The following is a 6,925-nucleotide window of genomic DNA, read 5'->3' on the forward strand; positions in this document are numbered from 1 at the left end:
TTGGAAGGTGGGGATCTACGAGGTTTACTGTACTTTCCCATAGTTTTGAAATTCACGTTTAATATGTGCAAACGGTGGAAACAGTCACAAAGAAACGATTCCCTTGCACCTCTACTATGGTAAACATGGGGACGCTTCCTAACACAGACCCCGGCCACACGGTCGGCATGAATACATCAACAGCTGCAACTTGAGGCAATTACCTTAGAGATTCTGCCTCTCAAAACCAGGTGGTGCTGCCTGCTGGAGAGGCTCACGTGCTGCCGCTCTGGATCCCGCAAGGCGTGGCAAAGGGCTGCGCCTCCACCCTGGCCAGAAGGCCTCCATTGGCCTGTACCTGAGGTTCCCAAGAGGCATTCCTGCTGGACCCCCCGCTAGGGCCCGCCGCAGCCTGGGAAGCTCTTGTGGGCCTTTGAAGACAACTAGCAAACCGTGGGCGTCCGTCTCCACTTACTGGCTCTGCGGAGAATCAGAAACGAGCAGCCCTAATCCAGTGTCTGAACTCTCAGCTTGACGCCTCAGCATGCGGACCAGTGCAGGCACGCCCGAGGCACGGGGGCCTCCGGGGTCTGGAAGGCCCTGCAGCAACCCCGGCCCCTGTCGCTACCTACTCAAACCTCGTCCCTTGTTCATCCAGTCTCGGGCCACCCCGTGAGATATTATCATCTCTGCACATAGTGGATGACGTCTGAGACAGGTTTCCAGCTCCAGGCCAGATGCCAAGGGCAAGGTGAAGCCCTAAGGGCGGTCAAAATCGCCACCGCATCTACTACGACGCTCACTTTCCCGGTTCCGCCCAGTACCTCTGCCAAAGGGGCTCCGGCGGCCAACGTACCCCGACCCCCAGGCCTCAGCAGGGTCTCTGAGGCCCCCACGTCGCGTGGGAGGGACTGAGGCGTTGAGAGGCCTCCTGACCCAGCAGCCAGGATGGAAACGGATGGTGGGGAGGATCCTGGCAGAGCAGGAGGGAAGGTCAATCTGGGAGCCTGAAGCCCTCATCAAAATCTGACTTCGCGGCAAACCAGACCTCTCACTTCTCGAAGAGACGGAGGCAGGCTCCAGAAGCCTCAGGTGAGGTGTCTGACGAACGGGCCGACTGCCCTGCACCGCCATCAAGAAGCCAAACACCGAGGTCTGTCAGCCGAGGCCCTGCATGCGCTTTTCTTGGACGTGGCCCGCCCTGGAAAACGGCCCCGAGCCTGGATGCGGCCGGGCCCAGAGCGGCTTTCCCTAGACCCAGCCCCGTCCCCGGGTGTGCCCCACCCTGTACTTGGCCCTGCCCTTAGGAGCCGCTCTCCGAGGCGTGGCCCCGCCCCCAGAGACCCTGGGCTGAACACCCCCGCGGAGATCCCTCGGCTTGGTCTTACTTCTGGCCGGAGGTTCCAGAGCTCTGCTGGGTGGGCCAGACTCTGATGAGGTGTGCTGGTCTCTGCCGTCTAAAACAACAGATGATTGAGCCACATAATCCAACAGTGCAAAAAAGTGTTGTAAAGTAGAAGGCAAGGACAGCTCCCTGAGGAAAAGCATCTAGTATAAGGAGGAAAAACTTGTAGTATAACAGGAATGAAAGAAGAAGGGATGGGTGTTCACATTTTGGTTTTATTATTCGTTTAAAATGTTTTATTGATGAAAATTTCTGATGACTTCCTCTGCTGTCATGGTCCAGCACACATGATCAACGAGTAAGGAGTGTGGAGAAATGTAGGAAAGCGAATTCGCCTTGAGCACTTAGGCAAGAGAATTGACGAAGGACCAATCTTACGAGCTCCGCCAAGGTGGGAGCTTTGTTTCCTTTTTTTTTTTTAATTATTATTATTATTTTTTATTGGTGTTCAATTTACTAACATACAGAATAACCCCCAGTGCCCGTCACCCATTCACTCCCACCCCCCGCCCTCCTCCCCTTCCAACACCCCTAGTTCGTTTCCCAGAGTTAGCAGTCTTTACGTTCTGTCTCCCTTTCTGATATTTCCCACACATTTCTTCCCCCTTCCCTTATATTCCCTTTCACTATTATTTATATTCCCCAAATGAATGAGAACATATAATGTTTGTCCTTCTCCAACCGACTTACTTCACTCAGCATAATACCCTCCAGTTCCATCCACGTTGAAGCAAATGGTGGGTATTTGTCATTTCTAATAGCTGAGTAATATTCCATTGTATACATAAACCACATCTTCTTTATCCATTCATCTTTCGTTGGACACCGAGGCTCCTTCCACAGTTTGGCTATTGTGGACATTGCTGCTATAAACATCAGGGTGCAGGTGTCCCGGCGTTTCATTGCATTTGTATCTTTGGGGTAAATCCCCAACAGTGCAATTGCTGGGTCGTAGGGCAGGTATATTTTTAACTGTTTGAGGAACCTCCACACAGTTTTCCAGAGTGGCTGCACCAGTTCACATTCCCACCAACAGTGTATGAGGGTTCCCGGGAGCTTTGTTTCCTTCGCTGATGTGCCCCTAATGCCAAAAATTCATTCATGGATTGTGTTCAGGCAGTGTTGAAGGTGACCGTTATTATAGAACATTTATGGTGCCATCAAAATACTTGCTTCTGTTGGTTTTCTCTTTACAGATTTTATTTATTCATGAGACACACAGAGAAAGAGGCAGAGACAGAGGCAGAGAAGCAGAAGCAGACTCCCTGCAGGGCACCTGATGTGGAACCCATCCCAGGACCCTGGATGCACGCCCTGGGGTGAAGACGCTCAACCACTGAGCCTCCCAGGCATCCTGCTTGTGTTGATTTAATCCGGAGGAATCAACCCTTTACCAGAAGGTGGGTCTCAAAAAGTAGAACTGACTTTTGCTAGGCATAACAGATGAAAGGGAACTGGGGTAGGCTGTTGAGCATAGAGCTATATAGGTGTGCAATTAAGTGAGAACTGGAGTTTTCCTTGGAGAGTCAGGAAATGAAGACAAAACATTGTCAGATGGACAGGGATATGTAGAAAGTCTGGTAGTTCCTGAGTAGGTTGTAGAATGGGCCTAGTGAGGGCATAAGCTGAAAGGATAAAATCGGGTGGAATGTCAGATTGTCTTTTCCGGTGGCAGAAGTGTTCCTGGTGAGAAGTTCTAGGATATGGCCATGACTAAACTGAAAGGGACATAAAGAACTCCAGGATGAGACAGGGTAGACAATAAAAGGACAGATTATAGGATGGTCTAAACATATGGATGCTGGGGTCTCTGACTGATTCCTACCTGGGCCTCGGCCCACCTCTTTCCTATCCCTAGGTCTCCACAGAATCAGCATTCTCTGCAACTCCAATCTTTAGTCGTGGCGTTACTCTGGACAAGGAGACAGAAATTGGGCAGTGGGCAGGAGGGCTGGAGTCGACATCTGGTTTTGGTTTGACCCCAGCATTCACTCACCTTCTAGAAACGGTCACTTTATTGACCTCCAGGGAACTAACACCATTCTCAGTCTATGTGCAGGTGGAGTTGTCTTTCCCCAACACTCCTATGTTAAGAATGCGTCTAGAACTCGGGCCTGGCCAGAAGGGGGTTTTTACCCTTTTGACGACAGTGATTGCTCACGGATGGGCAGGTGCCACTATGGAGCCAGTAAGGCACAATGGGATTATGGCAGGGACTACTGAGGGAGACAACCCATTTTTAGCTACACTTAAAGCTTGAAAGATACACTTAAAGCTACAAAATTGTCAGACAGAACGTCGGTCCAGAATATGGAGCCAAGAAATGAATAGAAAGGGAATCTATGTGGCATCAACCGAGCTCACCATGAACCCTCCTGCCTGAGGACAGCCTTACTTCCAGACATTTTCAGGTACCTAAGTCAACAGATTCTCTTTTTTCAAGTCAGTTAAATTGTATTTGCTCTCATTTACATCCTAATAGTTGCTCACAGTATAAGGGGGCTCTCCATCCCTGGCTCCATCTTCCATGCTAGCACACTAAGTATATATTAGCTTCTCTGTACTTCAGCTTACCCTTCCATAAGAGGGGAAGGACTGTAAATATTAAATGGGATAATACATATAAAAGCACGTTTCACAAAATTGAAGTACGGCAAGCAGTCCTTAATTTCACTATTAAATTGAAACTACCTCAGAGCCCCCATGTTAAAAGAAGGTGTCCAATATTAGTCCTTGCTGGCAATGGGGGCGGTGGGGAGGCATTTGCTATTAGGCAATATATATTCACTATCAGGCAAATAGGTAAGACTCTCTGTTCTTGAATCCATCATGGTTGCCCCTGGGATGTTCAAGGCCGCACTCCTTTGGCCATCAAAAGGCCAGTGGTTGTCTAGTCACTATGCCATGTGGGGGCAAGGCAGTGTCTTGTTGTAGCCCCCAAGGTAATGTGGCTTGATGATTGGTCATTTCAGCAAACATCGTTTCTGTCCTTAGAAAAATTGTGCTGTCTCCTAGAGGACTTCCACACACAACCCATCCACTTAGGAACCCATCTTTATACCCTTAGTATCAAGTCACTGGAGCCACTGGTACCTTCAGTAAACTGTCCTTTCCATCCAGCACCTATGGCAACTTCTATCTCCTCTGTCCTGGGGGCACCTGGCAAAAATTTGTCTCTCACATAAGAGTCTGGACAGGACTGTACAACAGGTGCCTCACAACATCCCTTTGGGGTGAGGAAACATGAAAACCATTAATTACCCCTGAGACCAGAGCTGGGAACTTCCTGTAAGACCAAAGGGGAACTTAGCTTTTATTCCTGCTGGGGTCCTCTCTGGCAGGAAGAGAAACAGTGATCAATAGCTTGGCAAAGTATCCTGCCTCCAATGACGGCTGCCTAAAGCTAGGAAAGAACCCCTAAAGAGGAAGATCAGCCCTTCTTGTCATTGCCAGCCCAGGCTCCTCCCCACAGGGAAGCACTGCTACACTTACATGATAATCAGTTCTTTCCTGGTCTCCCCACCCCCACCAGTGAAGGAAGGAACAGACCTTGAGTCTCCTAGCAGAAGCAAGGAGGCAGCTTCCACAAGTCTCTGAACCTGCCACTTGGCCTGTGCAATGAAGACCAAATGTGCCATTGTGACCCCGGGAAAAGAGCCTAGGTTAGGCTCTGACCCAGGGCCAATGGAAGTTCTAAGGCCAAAGCCTCAATAGAAGAGCCCCTTCTCATAAAAGCCTGGGTTCCTCCACTGCAACTGCCAGTTGGAGCAGAGTTCTGTGTGAATCCCTCTGCAAGGATGTCTCAAGGAATGTGATTATATGCCAGTGACGATTCTTCAGGCACCACACAATATCACTTAAATGACACCCCCCTGAAAACTCATAACACGCTGATCCGGGAGTGTGGGCACAAAGCACACCCGTTTCGAGATAAATTGGTCCTCATCTCTCCAAACATTTTTCAGCTAATAACACCATCCTGCTTTTTATGATAGTGATGCTTTCCTATAGGAATAGGAATACAGAAAAAAAGGAATACCATCCTAGAAGCAGAACAAAAGTCTGAGATCACTCGTACATGGTGCTACCATATCATGTGGACAGATCACCTCCCTTATGTTCTGAGTGTGCAAATCCTATCTCATTGCTTCGTCTAGTATTTCTCTAAATGGAAGATATGGACATTAGGTGTCACTCTTAATATGACCCCAGGCCATTAACTCAGCCCCTTTAAGCCTTCACCTCTCCCTGGTTAGATGTCCTGTAACCATAGGCGCATGGAAAATATCCCAAGATGGGAGGTATGTGATCTAAGATCCTTAGTACTGCCTTCTCCATCAATGGGGTGACCCATTCTCTCTGATGTTCAAGTTCAAGCTATGAGTATTAAATTTGAAGGACAGCTGTACTATATAATAAATATATTAATAAGAACAGAAATTAATCCTTGAAACCTGTAAGGTTTGCTTTCTTTATAAGCTTGTTTAGGTCCCCAGAAGCTGAAGGTGACCTCTTTAGACCTAGGATCTGGGAACTAGGGCAAAGTGGTGAGACTGTGGTAGAACTGAGATGAACCATAAACGCAAATTTTTCCTCCCCTGTAGTCTGAATACCGGTAAGTCAGGTGGTCCTGAGGGCTTCATTTACTTGACCAATCAGGATGGACCCGTACTACCTTTACCTTTCTATACCACCTCTCCTTCTTCTTTGGATGCTCCCATCTCTTTGATGTTTTCTTACCAGCTGCCAGTCCACCTAGCCATTAAACGGTTCTGACCTTGTGGACTTGGATATGAATGAGGACAAGGATCCACTTGGCATCTTTGGCCACTTTCGCGTCAGCAAACCGAGTACAGTGTCCAAGAAGAAACCCTTGCATTAGGAAGACTTCTTAGAAGATTGTGATAATCCCCACTTCCTGGTGTTCTCGGCCTTGTGTGATCACCCGTCCCCTGAACAGAGGCTGGACTGAGTGATTTGCCTCTGGTGAATAGAGGAAAGGACAGGGGGTGTCCTTCCTGTTATTCCTGTTACAAAAGATTGTCACTTCTGCCTTGTTTGCAGACTCTCTCCTTGTTTGATGAAGTAAGCTGCCATGTTGGAGAAGCCCACGTGACAAGGAACCAGCCAACTCCATCCATGGGCCAGCAAGGTACAGAGGATCTCAGGCCAACAGGTTTTGAGGAACTGCATCCTGCCAACAACTGTGTGAGTGAGTACAGACCTAAGTCCTTGCCCAGTCAAGCCTTCAGATGAGAATGTAGCTCCTTAACTGCAGCCTTGAAACAGAAAATCCCCCAAAATTCTGACCAACAAAAACTGAGATAATAAGAATGTTTTTGCTTGCTTATTCTTAGATACTTGTTTATTCATGAGAGACCCAGAGGAAAGAGGCCGAGACATAGGCTGAGGCAGAAGCAGGCTGTCTGCAGGGAGCCAGAAGTAGGATGCAAGTCCAGGACCCTGGGATCACAACCTGAGCTAAAGGCAGACCACTGAGCCACCCAGGCAGGCCAAGTATGTATTTTTAAGCCACTAAAT

The 6,925-nt window shown here is 48.6% G+C and overlaps 1 long non-coding RNA gene across 1 annotated transcript; it reads left to right on the forward strand.

Annotated features, from left to right (window-relative positions):
- The first annotated feature begins 354 nt into the window (after positions 1–354).
- On the forward strand, positions 355–6,578 carry LOC144318625 (uncharacterized). The gene is made up of 4 exons (XR_013384677.1): positions 355–1,071; positions 2,581–2,784; positions 3,243–3,795; positions 6,449–6,578. It is a non-coding gene; the product is annotated as an uncharacterized LOC144318625 (long non-coding RNA).
- The last annotated feature ends 347 nt before the right edge of the window (positions 6,579–6,925 follow it).

This window comes from Canis aureus, chromosome 1, assembly GCF_053574225.1.
Source record: "Canis aureus isolate CA01 chromosome 1, VMU_Caureus_v.1.0, whole genome shotgun sequence".
Taxonomy (NCBI): Eukaryota; Metazoa; Chordata; class Mammalia; order Carnivora; family Canidae; genus Canis; species Canis aureus.